Here is a 24,070-nt window from a genome sequence, read left to right on the forward strand (position 1 = left end):
GGCGGCCGCGGCAGCGGGGCAGGTTGCAGGAGTGCGCGCCCACGGCGAGTCACGGCGTGACGAGCAGCGGGGGGGTCCTCGGGGCAGCGCAGGACGGCGATTTAAAGTGCATGAACATATTGCACGAGGCTGGGGGGGGGCGGCGTAGTTTGCTATCCATCCAGAATGTTAAACAGATTATGCAATAAAACCGGTTAACTCCTTAAGGGCGGCCACAGAGGCGGAGCTGCATCGTGCCAGGGTGCCAGGATAAAGCGGAAAGTTAAGTAAGAAGCAGCGTGGAAGCTGTTGCCAAAGGCAGAAGTGAGCAATGCAGTCACCCTGTGGGATGGCTGGAACAGAAAGTTGTTTCAAACAGAGCTATAGAGCATCTCCTTCAGCAAGCAGAAGTGAATGCTGCAGAGGTGAAATGAATAAAGGTTTATTCACTTTCCAAAAGTGCAGCTTCACCTTCTGTACAGATCTGATTGGAAAGAGTCTTTCCTTTCGAGAGTGTAGTTAAAGTGGGAGTCATAAATGTGACAGACCAAAATCCAGGATTTAAAAAAAAAAAAATACTACTGGATTTACCTGTTCAAAAATGATTAGGGTGACCTTGATCATTCCAATTTCACAACGCTTTCTAAATATTTAAAAGACATATGACTAGCTTCTCTGTCTCTTTCTCCAAAATGAATGAAAATAAATCACTTCACTTTTCTGCCATTTGTCTGAGTTAGGCGAAGAAGGGAAGCAATGAAGGGTGAGCCTGAAACAAATTTGAAGCAATGATGTGTATTTTGCACCTCATTCAGAATTGAGGAAGTATTTGGAAGGCCCATCACACTGAGATGTCAGAGGAGAGACATCTTGTCCCGACTGCTCATGGCAACTGAGGAAGAGAAGGGCAGAGAACGCCACGAGGGTTGATACACAGGAGCGGGCACAGCACAGAGGTCAGTCTGTGCTGACTCTGTTACAACTTTGCCTGTGGGTACTGAAAAACCTCATTGAGATCTTCACTCTTCACAAGCCTTGCGCCAGTAAGATGTGTTGTTTTCATCCCTTATTATTAGTTTAATTCTGAATCATGAGGTTCATTCCCCTGTAAGCTGTGTAACAGAATCTATTGGTGTTCAATGTTTATCTATTTCAGAAACCCATTAGAGCAATTATGAGTCTCTGTGTTAGAAATTTAGTAAATGTGGCTACCATGTGGATCATTTTTAATAGAATGGTTGGGTAAGGGGTATACATTGTGTCTCCCATTCATTATGGTTCTTCCAGGTATTTTGTCAGTATCTTCAGGAGTCTTGCTGAAGCCTTGAGTTCTGTGATATCCTGTTACTGCAATTTCCATAGTCCTTTTCCATACCAGATAAAAATTTGTTTACCACTTAAATATTTCAATTGCCACCTCTTAGTTATCAGTGGAGCTAGGCCAAATTTGGTTGTGTGAGAATTCAGTTTGTTATTTCAATGTCGTTTCTGGAACTACATAGCAAAATTCTTAAAAGAAAGCATGCTGTAGTAGTGGGTTATCAAAATTTCATGCATCTCATCCATTATGCTCATGTCATGTAGCACGTGTGCATTGCTCTCGGCCAGACAGGAGGCCGGGAAACCTAGTGTTTGAGAGAGATCAGTGCTTGTGTCATTGCAGCAGAAACTGGGAGTGCTCTTAACACCCCCAGCGATACTTGCTGGTGACACGCTCAAGGACTCATTTAATAAAGTCAGTTCCATTGTGTAGTGCAGATGATGTCAAAACGACCATAGATCCTTAACATCAAACTATGTTCTAATTTGTCCTAAGAAAAATGGCTTATCAATATTCACCACCATATCAGTATGTTGTAAGAATCCTCTGTGTCAGAGAAATCTGAAACATCCTAGTGACGGATACACGAAAGTGTGCATTAGTATTATTCTGCAGTGAGCAATTCCCAGTTGTTCCTGGAACTTCAGCCCTGCATGCTGCGAGAGCTGAATACATCTATGAAGTCGGAGTTCATGGGCTTGAATACACAGCCTGCATTTGTAACCCCTTGAAAGAATGGCTTTAAATCTTCTCTGAGGACAGAATTGTAGGTCAAACCAGTCTTTTAAGCATCTAATCATGCATACAGTAAAAAATTATGCTCTTTGATACTGGGACAGAAGCAACAGAAAAAAGAGCCATGGAAACTGTTGCTGATGAAAAAGAGTGAAGCAGTAAAATATATACACACAAGAGAAGAGAAGGAGGGAGGAGGGGGAATGGGAAGGCAGTAAGCCAGGGAAAGAGCAGAGGCAGAAACAGTGATGAAAGGGAAGCAGAGAAGAAAGAGATATAGAAGTACAACTACATTAAAAACATGAACATCTTCTTTTGGAGCTCTATTTAGAAGCCCAAATGTCATAGCTATTTAGGAAACAGAATGAAATCTATGCAGTCTGAGGGAAATGGCAAATGCACTGTTTGGTCACTAGACCAGTCCTTATACATGGCTGGGTGAGACCATGAGTTATTTGGAATCCTAAACAGTTCAAACCTTACTACAACACCCTGGACAACCTTTGCCAGTAAAACCACAGACTTCTCTGGGGAAAAACAGGCAGTGGGGCAGAGACACCAATCAATTTCCAGATACCTGATAAGGTTTTGCAGAAAAGCACGATCTAGATTTTACTCCCCAACAGACACATCTCTGTTTTAAAAGAGCACTTTGGAAGCAGTGTGGGCAGGGATCATCCACCCTGCCTTGCTATCTCACTGCTTACCTCTTCACTTTATACCAAACATTTATCTTCCAGACAACTCTGCTCTAGACAAGAGCAACAAGGATGCAAACCAACCGGTGTTATATCATTCTAGGGCCAGGAACCAGCCCACACTACTCTTTAGATCTGGGCAGAAGAGGGGAAAGGGACGTCTGCGGCCCTGCATTTGGGAGTTATGCTTACCTCTGCCAAACAGTGGCCCCAGAATGGGGACTGCTGCAAAAACTAGGCTGTACCACAGTACTTTGCATAGATCTTCATGCCAAAGCTTAGTTCAAAGTTGAAGACAACTCAGTCCTTTTTCTTTCTTTACCCCTCTCTGTAAATACCAGCTACATCTTCACAGAATCACACAGAATCACAGAATGGTTGAGGTTGGAAGGGACCTCTAGAGATCATGTAGTCCAACCCCCCTGCATATGCCTGGACACCTAGAGCACATGGCATGGGTTCGCATTCAGGCAGGTTTTGAAGATCTCCAAAGAAGGAGACTCCACAACCTCTCTGGGTAGCCTGTTCCAGTGCTCTGACACCCTCACAGGAAAGAAGTTCTTCCTCATATGGAGATTAAACTTCCTATGCTTCAACTTACACCCATTACCTCTCATCCTGTCACCGGCCACCATGGAGAAGAGCCTGCCCCCTTCCTCCCTATAATCACCCCTCAGGTACTTGAACATGTTGATCAAATCTCCTCTCAGCCTTCTCTTCTCCAGACTGAACAGGCCCAGCTCATTTAGTCTGTCCTCATAAGATAGATGCTCCAGTCCCTTAATCATCTTTGTGGTTCTATGCTGGACCCTCTCTAGAAGCTAATCTTGCAGGTTTGAGTCTTCCACACAAAAATCATTAGTCTTTCATGTCCTAGAAATATGTGTATTTATATAGCTCATGGAAGCACCTTGTTACAATAAACCCCTTTAAGAAAAGATTGGAAAGGATATAGGAACATCAGCTTCAGGTATTAAGCAAACAGTGGATTATCTGAGATCAGTGAGACCTCTTTGTGGCACATGTTTTCCCCGCTGCTGGTTATTAGACATGTTTATACTCTCGTAAACACATGGTACAATCACATTCCAAGTCAGGACACTAAATTAGATGCAGCTTTTTCTCTGACAGTTTTTGAATTTATGGCTTTGTTTTCGATTTATTAATCTTCTTCTTCCTCTCAGCCCCCACTTTCATCTTTTTCTATCTCTTCCTCCTTCTTTAACTCCAGATTTCCTCTTTTTCTTTCCAAAAGGTGTCATCTCTGCTCAATGGAGATCTTTTCCCAGGCCTCCAAGTCAGCTTAGTGAGGCTAACTTTGAGACATGGGAAATGTCAATTCCAATCAACGGGGTTTCCAGCTTTTGGCAACCCATGAAAGCAATGCACAATGCATTATGCTCCCCTCCTTCATTACTTGCATGTCCTTTGGGCTATCTTTAGGCCATCTTGGTTCCAAGAACAAATATAAATAAATGTGAGTTCTAGGAAGCGTAGAGTACAGCCATCATGGGGGTGTGTACTCATCACTAGGACAGCAACTGAAACAGCAGAGGAATACGTGGACATGGGGAGAAAAGGGAAAGTCAGGACAAGGAAAACAGAAAGAAAACAGAGAGTGAAGGAAAAAGCAAAAGAGGAGCAGAGAGTCAGACAAGAAAAGAAAAAAGCAGACCAGGAGAAACCATACTTGACACAACCCATATAAGAGCCCATATTAGAGCATGGTAGAGACAAAACAGAGAATGTGCGGGTGAAAAGCTAAAAGCAGAGGAGAAGCCATCTTCTGCTCCACAGCCAGTGCTCATTCTCACTCCTGTATCTCTACCCCTAGGTCACTCTGCATGCAGGGTGAGAGGACCATGACATTTAGATGACCACTGAGGTATCCTACCACAGCACACACTGTTGCACAGCTTGCAGGTCCCCTTGCATGGACTCATTCTGAATGGGAAGTGTCTCCTGCCACAAGGCAAATGGGACCCTTTTGGCAGTGGTCTCTTACCCAAGCTCATTCTGACACAGTAAGTTGGTGGCTGCATGCTCTTTGTGTTCTATGCCTTCTAGAGAAGATCAGACATTGCACATTTGGGTGCCAGTGGGTAATGTGTGTCTTCTCCCCACTGATTTTAATACCATTCATGGAAAACAGTGTAAACTTATGGCTATTCAAGCATCTCTGGGAACCACCTGTTTGTCAGGTCAGTAACTGAGACAGGAAGGGGAACCAAAAGAGCTCATTGTCTTCTCTATGCACATCTGCATGAAGGGCAATCAGAAGAAAATGTGTTCCTCACCCACATTTTCAGAGTCAGTATGTAGCTTCCATTATGTTTTTCCTCTTCACCTGGTCACTTTGGAGACCAGTGGAGAGACTGTACAGGACTCTGCCTTCATGTTCACATAACACCATAAACCCAGAGTTATTTTATGAGGACCATTGCTAATGACTCGGAGTATCTGGTATTTTGCTCATAAGACAGCCCAAATTCACCAAAAGCTATTTTACACAATGGAATGAACAAGAATATTTCCAGAGATGGTTGTAAAGGTCTGATTTAAACAAAAACATTCCAGCACATTATTATCAGACAACTGTGAATCACAAATTTATTTTCTTCCACCTGCACCTGCCCACATTCTGCCTGGAAGATGGGTAAAATGAAAATAGCATTTATTTGTAATTCTTCGCTGATGCATATCCCTCTCTTATGACTCACTTTATATCAAGCTGGAAGCAAACATTTCAAAATACTGTGAAAAGGCTATGTCTGAAAGTTCCAGCTCAATTTTGTGAGAGTAAACATGAATCATTTAAACCATACCAAGGATACTGGTGGTGTACTGATGGGTTCTGAGAGTGCTGCTCACTAGCTACTTGAATCCCCAGCTATTTCTGAGATGGAAGATGGATGAATGAATGAGAGAAAGAGAGAGAGAAAGAAAGAAGGAAAGAAAGAGAGAAGGAAAGAAGGAAAGAAAAGGAAGGGAGGAAGGGAGGAAGGGAGGAAGGGAGGAAGGAAGGGAGGAAGAGAGGGAGGGAGGGAGGGAGGGAGGGAGGGGAGGGGAGGGGAGGGGAGGGGAGGGGAGGGGAGAGGAGAGGAGAGGAGAGGAGAGGAGAGGAGAGGAGAGGAGAGGAGAGGAGAGGAGAGGAGAGGAGAGGAGAGGAGAGGAGAGGAGAGGAGAGGAGAGGAGAGGAGAGGAGAGGAGAGGAGAGGAGAGGAGAGGAGAGGAGAGGAGAGGAGAGGAGAGGAGAGGAGAGGAGAGGAAAATTTTGCAGTTTCTAAAATTATGCCTTTTTATTCCATACCATTTCTCAGCTCATTGTTTTATGCAATATTCCCAACAGGTCTTCTCCACAAGCTTTCTATTGCATAATGTCTATTTCTGAGATCTCTGAGATGTTTGAAGATCACTAAGCTGGTCAGTGCAACAAAAAAAAAATAGGTTTTTCACACACATCATATCAAAGTAATAGGGCAAGTCTCTTAGATCATCATTGCACATTCTATGGACAACTTCAAGTAGAAGAAGCATGACTGAATACAGAAGAAAATTCAGGTTCAAAAAGTCCATGAACCTGATCATCTAGCTAATCTAATTTTATATGAGAATACTAATATACATGTCATATCTATGTGATAACTTAGTTTCAGTAAATTTGTGTTTCTGACTTTCCAAGCTAATATAAAATAATAATAAAACAGCACTGATAATGAGCAAAGATACATCTCTGCAGAAAATACAAAAAATTGATGGAGCAGGGTAACTTAAGATCAGCAGCAAAAACCCAGGGCACTCTAAACACATCAGCAAAAGTTAAATCATCTTGGAAGGATGGATGGGAACTAGTTATTCTTCAATGCCTTTCTCTAATCATCATGTAGTTTTTTTTGGATGCTCTTAGTGGTAACAATCTATTTATAGTTGACTCTGTTTTTCTAGTCTTTCTTTGCTATAACATTGTGTCCTCTGTCCTAACTGCACAATACCAAACCAAAGGAATTCTTTACAGCTCAACTTTCATCCCTTGCTTGATTAGCATGCTTTATTGATATGACAATGGGTGTGGTAACTTCCATCAGGCCATAGACATACATTCTAGCTTTTCATGATCTAGCATATGATATCTCTCAAAATGAGCAGGCTGGACCTATCACAGGTTATTTTTCAGAAAGCTCAGCACTTTTGGTTGTTTTAATGCTATTCATTATACAGAATTTGTTACACCTTTTGCCTCCTGAAAAATGTGCATGAGGATATTAAAAAAAAAAAAAAACTAAGACATAAATATCCAGTGTGGAGACACAAAGCGCTAATGATTTGGCAAACATTAGAAAATCAAGGCAGAAAAGCAATTGCTTACATTGTTCTGAGATTATGAAACATGGGCAAGTAGATGAGCTGGAGCAAAGGCCAACTCAAGCAGAGCATTTCGGAAAATTTATATCCATTATTCTGTGAAGCAATCCTGCAGTGACTGTATGGAAAGTCTAACACCTGCATCTTGGGCAACTGGACCAAACAAAATAGTTGGCAGAGGTAGTGAACTAGGTGAATGCTCTATGTCTAGGCAGAGCTTTCAGTATTCAGGCTTTACACGTCAAATTTCTACCCTGAGAAAGGACCCAGTGCAAGGGGAGCACAGTGACAGGAAGCTTGGGGAGGTGAACCTGGCGACTCCGTGGTGCTTTCATTGCAGTGCAAAGTGAGCATCTGGTGGAAAACATGCTGGTGGCACACTGGGACCTGGAGAGCATCGTTGTCCCTACCACGATGTTGCTCCCCTGGGAAGCCAGTCTTGGCAAGAGCTGTACGAGCCTTGACTGCCTTCATACAGCCGTGTGTTAGCCAAGAGCTTGGGCCAATGTTATGTTAAAGGGGACGACAAGCGATGGGACCACAGGTCTGCTCCAACCCCACAGTGGCCAGTCATAGGGGAATACTGGTAGTTCAGGTTCCACCTATCTGCTGCTCTGCACAGAGATGGAGAGATGGGGAATGAGGCTGTTTCTGTGAACATACACTTACTGGAATAACTGCCAGCTCCTTGAAACTCCAATTTAGGAGAGTAAACCAGAGATGATTGTTATTAAAAGGATGGATTAGTTCACATTATTTTTAGCAAAATGAGAGCTGAAGAAAATCAAAAGGCATTTACTTCAGGCTGTTTAATAAATTAAAACAGCAGCTTTACAATATCATTTCCTTATAAGCATCAGCACTGCTGCTGGCAGCATCCTGACCCCTCAGATAAATCCCTACTCCAGCAGTGTGCACGACACTCAACTGCGGCAGGGCCAGAGAGCCGAGGCTCTATCTATGTTATTTGTGTTACCACATGGGGAGCAGGCACGAGTGCCGGCCTTGTGTCCTACCCATCTTCAGCACCAATCCCAAGGGAAGCCTTTTTGTCACACACTCCTGTGTCCCTGACTGTCACCCATATCAACCATCGTCCCAGCTGGTTTAGAGATTAAAGTCTTCCTCACCAGCCTAGGTTTTCTTCACAACAGTTTTCCAAAATTTGACCCAGAAAGGCAAGGGTAGAAGTACCCCCAGCACAACTAGCATGGGAAAAAGAACCTCTCTCTCTTCCTTCCTTTAGGCAATTGGCAATTTATTCTAAAGCATCTGGAATTCTTCATCACCCTTTTTCTCAGTAACAGGCTTTTGCACAGAGAGTGGCACTCATTAAACAATATGTCAGCTGTCAACATGGAAGCCACTTGTTAATCTTCTGAAAGTCTATAATCTTCCCCGCTAATCCTTTGATTTTTTAAAATATATTTACAGATGTCTGTGACGATTTTCCTACCACATTTTGCTGTATTCTCATTTTACCCTGCTCCATTATAATTGTCCCTCCACTAAAGATGGCCACTTCACGCAAGTCCAGTCTTCTTCTGAACAAAGCACTAAACTTGAAAAACACTGTGTACAGCATGAGAAATTCCTCTTCCTGTTACTATCCAGTTCCATAAGGCTATCAGTCCAAGGGGAAATGTTGGCCTTGCAGCCTACATAAGGTCTAGGACATTGCAACCACAGACACAGATGTGACTCCCGTTACCTTATACTGTGCCAAGATTATTTACAGATGCATTGAGTCTCCGTCCAACCTTCTTTCATAGACAGACTGTAGAATTTCTCCCAGGAGGGGATTAAAGCGTATTATTAAGAAGTATGTTTCCTTTTCTCTATAAACTGCAAGTAACAGCAGCTCACCATATCTGTGCTAAGACACTTCTCTCACTGCTTGAAAACAAAGCCTGAATCTGTCTGACTTCAGCTCTGCTTTTTCAGACCTTTACTAGAGAGCTTGCAATGCTTCCACTCTCTGGTATTTTTCCTGTACAACTGTGTAGTGATTGAGTCAAGTTAACAAGTCACATAAACTGGACTTCTTCACTCTCATTGCATAAAGCTGTTTTTGAGCTCCTAGATCGTACTGATACTTTTTGCTGCCTCCATCATTGCCACAGCTGGACTGCCCAACAGGTCACTGTGCCCTGGAAGCAGTGTCAGCAATACCAGGTGAGAATGCCAAAGAACAGTCACTTCCTTTTATTTATTTATTTATTTCTTATTTCTCCTTCTATGCACCTAGAGATCTCTTTACTCCTCTGGCTACTACAAGACTATGAGAAATGCGGTTCTGGGGTGGAAATTAGCTACAGTGGTTGTAATGTCCTGTAAAGCCTGCATTAGCAGCATATCTCTCTTCCCCAGGTACTCCTGCACACCCACCCACACATTTTAAAGCCTCTGCACCTTTCCTCCACCTTTTTTTCCCCCCACAAACCCTGTCTATTTTATTGCTCTTGACAGCCATACTCCATGTTACCCCCTAGCAAGGGTTATCATCCAAGAGCAGCCAGGGAACCAATTTTTAAATCTAGTCAAAGTATGTTATGCCCATTTCCTGAAATTCAGTTAAGACCACAGTAATGCTGTTTTTCTATTCACAGGGTTTAAGTGCTCTCAGGTGAGCCAAATTATTCACCCAAGTTATCTCTAAGATTTTACAAAAGGCAAGGTCACTCTTAAGATTAATCTTAAAGAGGTTACATTGTGCAGCTAAAGCCTTGTCATCTTTTGCCTACAGACTGCAGCTAACAAGCAGCCTTCAACATCTGAAAACATCTTGGTAAATCTCAGTCTATCTATTGGTAAGCAAGTACCTATTGCTCTCAAGAGCCACTAATGTGTGGATCAGGGAAGTGGGAAAGCCAGTGTTTCTGTGGCACTCTTACTTCTTCTACAGAGATCCAGGCAGATTTTGAACCTGAGCTCTCTTGGTCCAATGACTTTTGCAAGGGCCAGCTGGCAGAGTTATTTAAAAACTGGAAGATGCTTTGATAAACCTTCTTCACACATGCAAGTAATGCTATTTTTGTCTGTCTGTTCAACTGAAAAACTGTTGTGGTCTTTCCATTCATAACACAAAGGAAGTGATAGAATTTAGCCGTCACTGACCATCAAAGAGCCTTGTCCTTAGTAGTGAAAAGAACAGGTAACAAAACGTTGTTGAACCAAGATTCAGAGAGAAGGTTTTAGAGAAATAAGGAAGAGCATGTGTACGGTGAATTATATGTGTTTGTGTTTGTGTGTGTGAGCTGCACCAGGTTTCCCACAAGGGCCCCACTTCATTTCCCAAGGCCAATCTGTCAGCTGCCTCTGTGCTGCCCCATAGTAGCTGATAACTGGGATTACCCATCCCAACTCTTCCCCAGTCACATGGCTATTTGGTCATTAAGGAAAAAATGAAACAGGACAGCCTTCCAGATGCATTATTTGCCTTCAGAACATAATATTTGAATTCTTTTGCTTCTAGTTTCAAAACAGGGAGAAAGATGCTCATCATTATGGCAAGCATGAGGCAAAAAAAGTACAATTGTGAGAAACAAAATTATTCCTGCTAGCTCTGTGTTGTTGGGGTCCAGCTAAGTGGTCCCAAGCTAGTTTTGTTCACCAGACATCTGGTCTCCCTCACACACTGGATGTGTTAATACTGGGATAGACAAACCCAGGCTCACCCCCACGCTTTCAGCTTGGCTGCTGTGCTGAAGTATGTGGAGGAAAGGCCAACCCCGACCTGTACAGCAAGAGAAATGGCAGCACAGAGAAGCACACGTGCATGATGAAACAGGGCTAGTAGCTCTAAGGTATTGCTGACCAAGGCAGAAATTACTGGGACATAGCACAGATACCAAACAACAGTGCAAAACCAGCAAAACTGGAGGCAGTTGGTTAAAAGTAAATGGGACGGTCTGTCTGAGAGGGGATGAGGAATGGACAGGGAAAGAACTTGGGAGGGGAAAAAGAAGGGGGAAAGGATACATGAGGGAGAGCACATCATGTAACATGCTGTGAGTCAGCATCATCATCTCCCCATGCAGAACTCATACTGTCACCTCCTCAGATGTTCTCAGGGATGAGGTTTTCCCAAACTCTCTCATTCAGTCCATGCTACTTGGGCCATTTCCAGGAGCTGAGGTAAAGCGTGCTGCCCACCTCGATCTTAGCAGCTGGCCAGTACCATCCAAGGAGAGGACATGCGCTTGGGCTCTGTGGTTCTGTGCTTGCTGCTGTCATTTAGGACACCGATCGCTCCTGGTGCCAGCTTATGAAACTTTGGCTCATTGTGTTGACATGTCTGAAATCTACGGTCATGTACAGACTTCTCAGATATTTTTCAACCTTCCACTTACTACCTGGCAGCTTTATATGGCAGATCTAGAGGTTGCTATTTTGAGCCTTTAAGATTAAACTACCTTTAAGATCCAAGAGTTCACTGTGTCTGGAAACCACAAGATATCAGAGCAGGGATAGAAGTTCAAACAAAGTTCTTGTGTGCTGTCATCTGACTCAGTTTTTCTCCTAACAGCTACCACCTGTATTTAGCTGGGAACAGACACCAATGTTACATGACGTCCTTGAAAAGATCGGAGTTTGAGGTTCTGCAGTGTATTTTTCCTCTGCTTTGTAATAGCCAGATTTGTTTCAAATTGTGCACAAATTGGTTTGTCCCAACTATTGCTTAGCTGGACAGAACAGCTGAGGATGAACCACTGTGGAGTATGTTCACTCAGACAAAAGCATGGAAAGGGGTCTCTGGTGAAATTCACATATCCAGCTGCATCTAAAATCATCAAAAATCATCACAGCAGTTGTGTTTTTTCCACTTGATATCATGCTTCCCAGATGTTTTGCTATCTGCTATTTCCCTTGTGCCTGTGGAGTTCAAGAAAACAATGATTCTTGAAAGTAAGCTTAAAATGAAGCCTTTATGGAAAAATTAAAGAAACTTTTTTAAAAAGTCAGTTATAACAAAGCTTGTATGTTCAAAATGTAAAAATACACTAAAATAAAACAAAGGTGGTGAGCCAGTTGAAGAGGTTGAAAGAAGAAAAACTACAGGTTCAAAAAACAGTGGTTTATTGTGGTGAGACACAGCTCAGACACCAGCTATTTCTGATGCATGGGAATATCTATGACTTACTAGTAGCAATGATTGACAGAGAGGCTCATAGTACTAGACAAAAATTATGCAGAATGCTAAGCTGGCATAAATTTGTTCGGATGTACTTGCTTTTGTTTTCCAGAAAGTATTGAAGAGACTGTCTGGCAGTATCTATGCAGTCTGAGGTCCCTCGCTGTCTACTGGCTTGGGTATCAGTTGTCATCCTGTGGCTGGCCTTGAAACCAATGTAAAAACATAAAGTTGGCATACACGCTATGTCATGTGCACTAATTCAACAGAAATGTGTTTACCCCACATGATCCAGGTCAGCCCTGTGTGCTATGTGACCTGGGTACCAGCACTGCTGTTAATGGATGTGGGACGGTTAAGCTCAACTCTGCTGTAGATCTCAGCAGAGACATATCCTGAAACCATGTGAAATATGTATGTATATATTACTGCATTTCATGCTGTAAGGTATACAGTTAAACACAGGATATGCAGTTAAATATTAACATAGCTGTGAGGTATCTACATTTCTCATCCTGGCCTGACAAATCATGTAGTAATGCATGTTTTATCACACATATGGCAATGAGTAATCAGTTGCCTTAATGGTCTCCGTTGTATAACTCACTGCCATGCCAATCATTTCCTCCTCCCAGATACTCATGGAGATATATTTAATGATGATTTAGGCCTAGGATTTTCTGGTATAGTCATAGTCCATGTATTCTGGTATTTAATCTCCATGGTAGCAGACCAATAATTCAGAAGTCATTGGGATCCTCTTGTACTGAGTGAATGGCTTGCTCAACAGAAGAATCAAAGCACACATTTTATAGGGTCACTCAGTCCAAAATACTTCACTACAGAACACTCTGCGCTATAATGTTATCTCTGCTGCCGACTCTGCAGCTCCAGTCGCAGGTAACCATAGCGGGTTCAAAGGAACATGGTGTTGGCACCACTATGACAGCTGGTCAAGCAGGTTACAGGGCAAATGTTTGTTCATCAAGTTCATCAGAAACACAAGATCCAACCTACACACACACTGCTCCCACACACTCTCAGAGGGACCCACAACTTTTTCCATACTTGAATTTGTGGCTTCTTTTGTGAATGGTTTCTGTACTTTGTCTTTCTTTTTATCTTTATTTGATTTAGAAGGTAACTTTCACAGTCATTTAATTAACTCAGTGGCTTAGTTTCAGTCCACTGTGAACTGTTCTTCCACAGGCTTCAGATATCCGGTTCCTCTTCACTCAAGAAGACCTACAGCGCCCCTGCTCTTGATTTATGTCTCATCAGCACAAAGTACAAAGTCCAGATGGTTTCATTCTGCCTTTTTTTTTTCTAGATATAAAACGCCCAGGCTTTCCTACGAGTATTTCACTTCAAAAGTTCATGTACTTCAAAAGCTGCTAGTTCAAAGGGGTGACCAGCCCTACAGATGTTCAACAGTGACAGTATGTTCCTACTCAAATGCTCATGCAACTTCTCATCCTGAATTGCTCCTTACAGTATGACTGTTGATGTTTCATTGCTTGTCCCACTGACATTATCCACCATCAGCCTCTTATGCTAAAGGCAGTCATAAAGGCACCTATTAGAGCAGGCAAGTGAGCACCTAAGCCTGCTGGGCAGTGTGGCAGAACAGTTGCTCACTGTGTGGGAATGTTCAGTAAGAAAACATGGGTCCCTGTTTCCTGAGTCTTATTCCATACAAGACATGTTTGGTTTCAGTGCTGCTTGATAGCATGTTTCCTTGCCCTTGGATCTGGACATTAGTCTCTGACTTTGGTCTAGTTAGTCCTACTGAAACCACAGAAGTCTCAGGGAGAAACTGAAGCAGGACTGCCTCCGTTCACCACGAATGTGTAGCATCCAGCCCCAATTTATCAATGCTTAAAAGATAAAGGGAGATTCTCTGCCAAAGCCCACCAGCTCATCCACAAATGCGAAGCTTATATGACCTATTCAGAGTTAAGTTACTTATTCCTTCTTACTACTACTCCATGGCATCTTTCTTTAGCCATGTAGGCCTTTGCATCCCCATTACCTCATTCTGTTTGCAGTTGTGCAGTTTATTATTTCCAGAAGTGCAGGCAGATGTTCAAATATCCATGAAACCAAATTACAAGATCTCAAAAGCCAAAACTTTATATGACAGGCTGATATGGAAATGAAATGAAAGACCAGGAGGTTCTCAGTTTCTCCAGAAAGAATTAAGAGCACCTACCACAACAGGTAGAGCAGAAAAACCTTTTAGAAGAACAAATATAATTATATTTGTGCTAGTAACAATTGTGTTTGTAAACAAACATTGAAAAACTGTGATACTTACTTCCCCAAGGATTCAAGATAGGAGAATATGCTTGAACTTACATTGCATCCAGAAAAGCTCTACTGAAACTCAGAGACAAAATGTGTTTCACTAAGTCTGTTACACTGATTGATCTCCAGATATCATTTATCTAGGCCAATTTTAACTGCTTCATTGTTCTTTTTGTAGTAAGGACGGTGCATCTGATTCTAAGCTAATTGCATTCTGCTGATTTATGATTTATAACAATGTCAGATTAGATGAGTGTGTGTTCTCTTTTTGCTAAAATGATAAATGATGCTTTAATTGAAGATCTTACAGAAAATGTAAGAATAATTCACATAATGACATTTAAGTTCAAGTCTTCTGGTATGATGCAGGTGGAGGATTCTTTCTCTCGTTAGCCTGCATTCATAGTAACAATATTAACAATTGCATTGTGATACTCAAGAAGCAGGATTTCATAAATACAAAAAATCAGGTCTCAGAAAGTTACATCACATTTTATCTGACTAAGACTGGCTTGAGCCAACCCAGCACTCTAGGCAACAGTGTATTTTGCTGATGGCTCTAATAGGATTTCAGCAGTATCACACCAAGGACAAGAAGTGCAGGTGGGGTCTCAGTGGAGGTTGAAGCAGAGACATCAGCTTGGGGATCCCTGAGAAGCATCAGTGAGTCCTGAAGAACAACAGCAGACTCTCTACCTGCCCTCCTCCACGTCTACCTGTCTTGCAGGGCTTCCCGGTCAAAAGGAGTACAAGACCACAGGAGAGAGAGAATCAAAATGTTTAAATTGCCCCGGAGTAACAATGCCCAGACTAAAAGCTCTGAAATACACACAATCTCATCCCTTGTTGTGTAACTAAGCTCTTCATTAGGTTGTCTTTGATGGCACAGCTGACACAAACTACCTTCACCGCCACTAAAAACATATACCACAGCCTCCATCCCCAGGCTCACTCCATCCTCCCTTGTATATCAAATCCCCCATGCAGGATCTAGTTTTGTAACTACTTGTTCTTTTTGAACTGCTTGTCTCATGTCAGGTCCTCCTGTCCTGCAAGCAGGTATCAGCAGTTCACCTACACAAAAGAAACATCAAACCTCAGATTTAGACTGCAAGTCCTTTGGGGTGGCACTTGTCTTGTTAGCCATAAATCAGTATTCACACTCAAGCTGAAGCACTGCAACCCATGTGCTCCCTGGTCACATTGCAGAACGGGACTGCTGGATAGACTGAAATACAAGAATATCAGTGCATGTTCCATGCTGTACCACCCTGGGGCTGGGAAGGCCCTATGTGTCTAGGTCCAGCCTCAGCTCAAGGGCTGGGCATACTCACCTCCAGACAGCTCTACAAGGTGTTTTTGAACCGCATGGATGCGTGGGCAGACCTGGGCTGGAGAAAAAAATTCACCCCCCGGCGTGTTTTCCCTGAAGTGCCAAGCTCACCCCGCCACAGGGTACGCGGCAGCAGTAACAGCGCCATGTGAGCACCTTTGCTCCCCTTGGCAATTTGCTGTCACCACCCCCCCGCCCCATGATAAGAGCGGCTGTGCAAACCCCAGGTGTGCTACCAGGCGACCTTGGTGTCTCCTTGGTGAGCCAGCACAAAGGAGGAGGGCACAGGGGACCATGACAAAGGCTAGCAGCGAGCCAAGTGGCCACAGCACCATTCCAGGACTCCTTGCTCTCCACGCAGCCTCTTTACTTTCCCCATGGCAGTGGGATCATTGCCCCTCTGCAGCTCCAGTCCCTTGCAAAAGCTGTGCGACTGCAGGACACACACACTTGGGGGCGAATTCCAGGGACACATCGCAGTCTGTGCCAAGGCAAAAACCAGAGAGTGAGGACTGCGCACTGAGCCGTCTGACACCGAGGGAGCTGCTCCTAAGTTGCACAATACTAAGTGGTAATTAATGTTTAATGAGAAAGTGCAGCAGCTTAAGCAGCAGCTTCTGGATCTAGAAGCAAATGACCCCAAACTAGAGCCTTTTTGCCACATACAGTGTGATTATCGACTAAGAAAAATTTGTTAGAAATGCGTGAGCCAACAAGATAAACTTTGTTTCCCTGCTATAAAATACATTCCTGTGGTGTAAATAAATACCAAGTTCAAGCATGTGTTCTTTCAACTGAGTTAAGCAAGCTAAAAACAAGGTGTTTAGGCTCTCTCTATAGTCAGCTCCTAGCTTTGAGCTACCCCAATCTCAGTGATAGACTTGTAAAGCTCTGATCCCATGATGCAAAGCACCAAGCAGACTCGTTTTGTTAGTTTAGATTTACTTATACACTTTTGGACACGCACTTTCCTTTCACCAGAATCTGCACCAGATCACCTCATCGTCTCACCATGAGCTCAACGCCTTATACCCTAGCTAATTTATCAGAAAAGGCCTCCTGCGTCAACACCTGATCCACATGGAATGTGTGCTACTGGGTGCTCCCACTAACAGATCTGCGCATGCTGTGGTGGAGCACAACACACAGCAAAAACACACAGAAAAAAAGGTATATCTCCACACCAAATATTTTGTGACCATGAGTCATAAATAGCGCTACAGACTAAAGCCGATTGAGCTCTCCTGCACAGCAGCAGGATGCAGAGCAGATAATCTCCCCTTGAGCTGGGAATGCCTCTCCAGGCTACTCTTTGGGAGTCAAGAGAAACTCTAATAAGAAACCATTGGAGAGGTAAGAAACCAAGGCATACAGTAAGATTCCTTTGCTATGATTATACTGTATAGCCATCTTCGATAAATTTGCTTGCAATAAACCCAGAGTTAATACCCTATCCCACCCCTGAGACACATATATCTGCTTTCAGCCACAATTATAGGATCATACTCTGTACCTGTGTGTTATTTGGAGACACCTATCCTTTACTATTGACTGCTGAGCAAAGCTGGACAAATAACTCTTACTAGATGCTCAGCTATTACACGCCTAAAGTAAGCAAAGATGAAGCACTGCTAAAAGCTGCAGTCGCACAGGGCAGCCAGGCTCCCCACCAGCGCAGGGAAGATATCCCACTGCTATGCCATGCTCTCCAGCTTCCATTTCCCAGCAGCTTCCAGCATGTGGTCCTTCCCTTGTGCTGACTCTGCAGTTCCTGTGGCCCTGCCCGACCCTGTGCAATCCTGCAGGATATTCAGGAATTTGCTACATTCAACTTATGCCTGCTTAGTGAGTTGAGTCTATACACAAAGCATGGGACCAACAAGTGCCAGAAATGTCCTCAGCAAAGGGAATGGATAATGGGACCTTTGCACCAAAAAGTTGGACTGGCTGACTGTTTCACAACGTGTACCCTAAATGCACAGGCAGATAATCCCAGCGGGAGCATAACTCACTTTTTTTGAGGTTTCCAGTGGTACATACTATTCTTATTAAAGGATTAGATCTATACTGCATCTTTATCTGTAATTTTTAGAGCAGCACTGTAGTTGTCATTTCAATCACAGTTCACCCAACCTTGCAAGCGTGTATTTAAGCTCAGGAGGGTCCAGAGTATAGGAGCATGTAACAACTCTTGAAACACTGACATGTTTTAAAGTACACAAGACAATCCTTTATTACTATAAACTGAATACTTTACTGATTATGCACAGTAGATAGGCCATAACTGACACATTTTTTCATTAGCTTGCTGCCACAGGACAATATGGTTCTTCTATCAGAAGACCCTTTACTGGAGACTACCAGGCTGAGCCATGCCCTATATCAGGAAACAGAGACAGTACGAAGGACCACTCTTCCAGAAACTTCTTGGGAAAGTTGTTGAGGAACAGGAATATGAGAGAATTAACACAAAGTCCACTTCTGGAAAATTCCTAATTTTCCTAAGATGAGTGTTGTTGTGCGCAAGAAGTATTTTTGTCATAGTGTTTTAGGACAGCTGTCAGCGAAATATCTGAATATCATTCAATGTGTGAAGCTATTCGGTGTTCACTCCCTCACACCTCTGGACTAAAGTATTTTCCATACAAAAGCATATCCAAGTGATCCTGGAGGGTTGCCAAGAAAAGGAACATCTATCTGCCTTTAGAAACTGAGATACAACCTTCTGCCAGCATAGCTGGCATATGAACATACGTATATCATTCTTCTTGAGACCTCTCTGAGGCAGAAATAGAAAAAGAAGTGCACTACCTGCAAGGTTTATGTGCTTATTGTTCCCTGTAATTTGGTTTGGCTGACACATGCTTTAGCTGAGAACAAGTGCACCGAGTATGAGCACTGTGGTAATATGTGTGCGGGGTAGGTGTAAGGGTGTAAGGGCTGCTAGTGCAGTGAATCTTTCCATTCTGCTTCTGATATAAAACAGACTTGAAGATAAATAGGTAGACAGTTTAATTTTAAATGCATAAAGGTCTGATCTCTTCCTTGTTGTAAAAAAATGTTTATTGCAAAATAGCAGACCCATTTCTGATTCATGACAGCGCCTTGGTATGAGAGTCGTAACACAGCAAGACTTGTGATCAATAGCCCTTTGAAATATCACATTGACTATCACCTCTGCTTTTCTCCAAAGCTCATCATTTAGTTTCATGCTTCATAAAACTCAGAGGTCACTAAGTGCTCCTCAGAGACAAATGGACTCTGTGACTCCCCTCAGAAGTGCTAAACTAGTACAAAATCACTATTGCCTTCTCCTCTTGAAGCTGAAAGCTGCCGGGTTGGTAAAGATTTCCTTTCAGTTTGCAACCTGAGCCTGACTTCTAATACAGTCAAACCTACCACCAACTAAGGAGTTGCAACAAAGATTTATATGGATAAAAACAGCAAAATGATTTTCTTTTTTCCTGACAGGAGCATACTGCAAGTTTGTCATCAGACAACAGTTAATCCCTTGATCAATGTATCAGTCATCAAAATGAGGTTAACACCGTCTAGCCTAAATTGATTTATTGAGGACTCCTGCTGCTGGCTATAACTGTATCTGACGAACTGCCTGGCTGCCAACAGCCACTGCCACCACATACATCAACCAACACATCAACCAAAAGAGGTGTAAGCAGCAGGTCCGTGACCAGGAGCACAGGACAGTTGCTAGGGCAAAGTCATGGTTCTGCATGCTCACGCAGTGTGGATGGAAACCTGCTCTGCTCACAGACAACGCACCCAGAGGCCACCATCCGTCAGGTTCCTGGCTACCCCACCTCAGACAGCCCTGCTCTTTGGCACACAGATCAATAACAGGTGATAGGAAGTGAGTCTTGGTGCTGGCAATGAAGGAACATCCCAAGCATTCTCCAAATTTCCAACAGATGTGGGAGGAGAGGGTGAGATTTTTCTGAGTGTTTCTGTTTACGCATTCATAGATTTTTTTTCTCACTCTCCTTGGTGTGTCATTGTTCAGTCATTTTCCGTCTGCAAAGCTTGAGAAAATACAGGTAAGAGGTATTGCAGATGCTGGTTTTAAGGGATCATCTGTTTTATTTTTCAGACTCGGTTATCTAATTGCTTTTTCATTGGTTTCATTCCTTGAAATGCCATAGTTTGTGTTGAATGCTTTTGTTCTTCTAACTGTAGTTGCCATTGTAGTTTAACCTGGTATGCAAGGAGTCCTCAAAGATGGATCTCTCTCAGTTGTATGAAAATGCTGGAGTTTTCTTTGGCTTCATGAGCACTGGCTACATAACAGACAGTTATGTAGCATGCAGATACCTGAGAGTTGAGCTATTTCCTCTGGTTATTGGTGATAATTTGTCATAATTGAATAACATTCATGATTGAAAGAGGAAATTGCCTTTGGGATAAATTTTTGTGCATATTAATTTTAATGCTATTCAGATAGCCATAAATCTCTTTCCAAGTAGGAGTGTTTTTCTTACATACAGAAATAGAAGAAGTTGTTTTTTCCTAAATTGTCTCTGGTCTCCTTTTTTTTTTTTTCTCAGCTGGCTCTACATATAGTCAGGACTAGATTTTATTGTCCTTGGGCATTTTTTTTCCAATAACATATGTCACTGTGCTGTATATTTGCCCCCACATTTTTACTTACACTCTACACAAATTCTATGCTTTGCAAATGACCTTGCCAAGCATGTTTACCAAATTTCATTGAATAAAATGATTTTTTTTTCACTTATATCCATGAGAGCACTAATGCTATGGGTTCTCTTTGTTTCCTTTTCCCCTCCAAGCAAAGGAGGAAACTCTTAAGGGGAGGAGGACAGCCCCTTCCCATTTTGTGTCTGCGAAGCATCACACAATTAAGGATAGGAAATTGTCCTACTCTTCCCTGTTTCCACATTTTGTTTAGTGCAAACACATAGTCGGTTAGGTCGTGCATGACACCTTTGTGGAGAAAGTGACTACCACAGTCTTGGCTAGATTTGTCCAGTCTGTTGACATGGACATCTCTGCTTCATGGAGAAATTCATCTATACATAGATCGGATGGATCACTTTCCTATCCTCCTTTCCCAGAACTGGGATAATTGATTCACTGGCAGTGAGTCAAAACATGTTGGACACTTCTTACTTAAATGTATTTTTTATCAGAAGATACTGATTTCTCAAAAAAAGGCTTTCTGTTCACTTACTGGATTCAGCTAAGCTTTTGGCAGAAAACTCTGACAAGTAAAAGATGAGCATGACAAGATGAGTCCGAATGGCAATAGCCAAAGCTGTAGATGTCCAACACCCAATCTCCAGCCTCGGCACTAATTTGAAGGAAAACGATTAACACAGTCTAGCAATGTTTAGCTTTTCTTCATATACATTTGAAATACCTTGATTTCTTTTGGTGTTAGAAACATACATCAACCACCCATCTACACTTTCTTTTAAAAGAGAATTCTTGTCCTCTGTCCAGTCTTCCAGTGAATTTGAATGTGTTCCATCCCTTTTCCCAGAACTGGGATAATGATATCCAGCTTGTGAGAGGAAAGGAGGGCATATGCAGCAGCTGCTTTCCAAGACAGGATAGGATATGAAACAGCAGCAAGCAGACCCCATAGGCATCAGAGTAGCCACTCTTCATATTATCTTTTAGCAGGATTAAACAATAATCTGACCTAGCAGTGGAATTTCAAAGAATCATAGAATCATTGTGGTTGGAAAAGACCTTTAAGATCATTGAGGCCAACTGCAAACCTTTCAACACCATGCCTGCTAAACCATGTGTCATCTACATGTTTCTTGAACACGGTCGCTCCACCATTTCCCTGGGCAGCTGGTTCCAATGCTTGACTACTCTTTCCATGTAGTGTTTGTTAACACGCTGTCTTTGTTAGTGAATATTGACTCATTTAATGGTTATTAACAATCATACTACTAAATGAATTCATATTTCTGTCAGCTAAAAAACTAATGTCTTTCCAGCATTCCAGTAAGCATATTTCTTTTGGAAACATTTTATTTTCATCGGTAAGTCATAGTAATGCAGGGAATGGCAAATAACAGGGATGCACAAGACCCACTTTGAGGAGAGCTCCATAATCAGAAAATGTTGCTGAGTAAATAGGTAAAATGACAGTTACTGAACACAATCCAAATAAAAAGCTATCGTGGCTTTGAAACATGGGTTGAAGAGCAACACTACAATGTTTCTTCAACTCATTAGCTAACTTAATGACCAAAAGTGAATGATGATCTGAAAACACACAGCAAGAGAGTCTCCTGGGCCTGCATTGAGCTGGAAATTGCAGGGAGTGGCAATTACAAGGTGGCTTGCAATTTTCTGGACAGAAGTGGGCTGAGCCCAGCTGGTCCCAGCCGATCTTTAAGAAACTGTGTGCAGCAAGAGCAGGCTGTGATTGCCAGGCTGCACCTTTATGGTTAGAGCTGATGTTTGGGTCCCAGACTGTGTTTTCTTTTCTGCACTGTATGTCTGAGGTGGTACAGGCCTACAGACTTTGGCACAAAGTCTAAAATCTTGTTCTCTGAGTGCTCTTATCACCTCAGACACATAACAGGAACAACTAAGAGGCAGCTCTGAAAACTAGGGAGCCTTCATTACTGAAGGGTCACATGTTAATGTGAAGGAGAAAGTCCAGAGACAAGAATTAACTGAAAACGCTGCAAAAGTACATAAAACTTTTCCAGGAAAGGTAACTGTAAAAGATAACACTTGTGTTTCAGAGTCTTTGTGTCAAAGTGATTTTTGCTGTTTTATTTAATGTCATGGGAGGAGGCAAGTTCTATTCTCAAACCTTACAGGAGGAGGGTGATGGAGGTAAAGTGCCCATGTCTATTTTCCTATTCAGTTCTTCGCTAGCAGGCGTGAGAGGAAGAAAGCAATATTTGCCCTGTGTTGATGAGTGATTCCCGGACAAAGTCCTCAGCGGACATCTGGAGGACGAAGAGTCAGGATTTTCCCGTTATTTGCAACACAACAAGTTACATCAACAGCCCCTCAGGTCAGCCCTGCCAGATGACCATGATTGCATTGCCCTTGATTCTGATCCAAGCAGAGCAAACTGCATTTCCTAGAAATGCAGTGCAGGCAGGCACATTACACCAACATCAAGTGATCCCACAGCAAGTGGACAGTCCATGCTTCAGCCATGTCCTGCTTCACAGCACAAATTCCCTCGTGTACTCCAGGCAGCAAGAGCCAGGCTAAGCCCCTGGCACAAGCCTCGACCTTGTTTCAGTTCATTGGCTAGAGTTATCAGAGGACCAAAGGAATCACTTAGTGGCTCTCCTTTAGTTTACCAGTTATTCCTCATCCTCATTGCCGGGGCTTGTGCCGCACTGCAGGTGGCTTTAATTTGCTGTCACTCTGCCCAATTTCTTCTTCCTGCTCCTTCTGGTAGGCATGCCTGGGTTACAGATCCCAGCAGAGCAAAGCCCAACAGATAAAGTCAGGAGACTGTAATTAAATGTGGAAGCTACTTTACAAAGATTGGACTTCTTAGTGCTATGTTTAGGATTTCAAAGATGATATCTGAGCAAATCTTTTTTTTTTCTGTTGTTCCATTCCCACTGCCCAGGGTTTTAGACTGAATGGCCTAAGAACAAGAGACTACTATATGCAACAGCACATACTTTATAGGATTGCAGAGCTTTTGGTGAGCAAGCTGAGTATGGGGCAGCCTGGTGACCAAAAACATTGCAATCCTATATAGCAAAGGCATTTTTTTTTTCTCTTCAGCTGCTTGGGACCCTAACAGACTATGCTGGGGAGAAAAAGCTTGCAGAACTATCCAGCAGATGATAGGATAGATTCTTCCTTTAAGGAGTATCAGTAAACCCATCAAATCTCATCACTGAAATTCCACAGCATCTTTATTTATTGTATGTTAAGATGTTGCTTCATGTCATAGAACAGCCTCGTACACATGTTTGCACAGATATAACGACTATCTAAATATGTGCTTATGTTTCTTCTTCTGAAAACACTTTGGAAAAGTTATTTTCTCATCAGTTTCTTAACTAGCAAATGAAAAACTGATTCCTCCATTAACTAATAGGAAAGTATTCACTGCAGAGCTCACCACTCTGTCCCTTACCCACTGTAATCCCCTGTCGCTCCATTGCTTTTGTTCTTATAGTCTGAACTTTGAAAGGAAAAGAAGAGGAAAGCTCAGA

The sequence above is a fragment of the Tinamus guttatus genome, unplaced genomic scaffold (genome assembly GCF_059628265.1).
Source record: "Tinamus guttatus ecotype Peru unplaced genomic scaffold, ASM5962826v1 Tinamus_guttatus_pri_ptg000473l, whole genome shotgun sequence".
NCBI lineage: Eukaryota > Metazoa > Chordata > Aves > Tinamiformes > Tinamidae > Tinamus > Tinamus guttatus.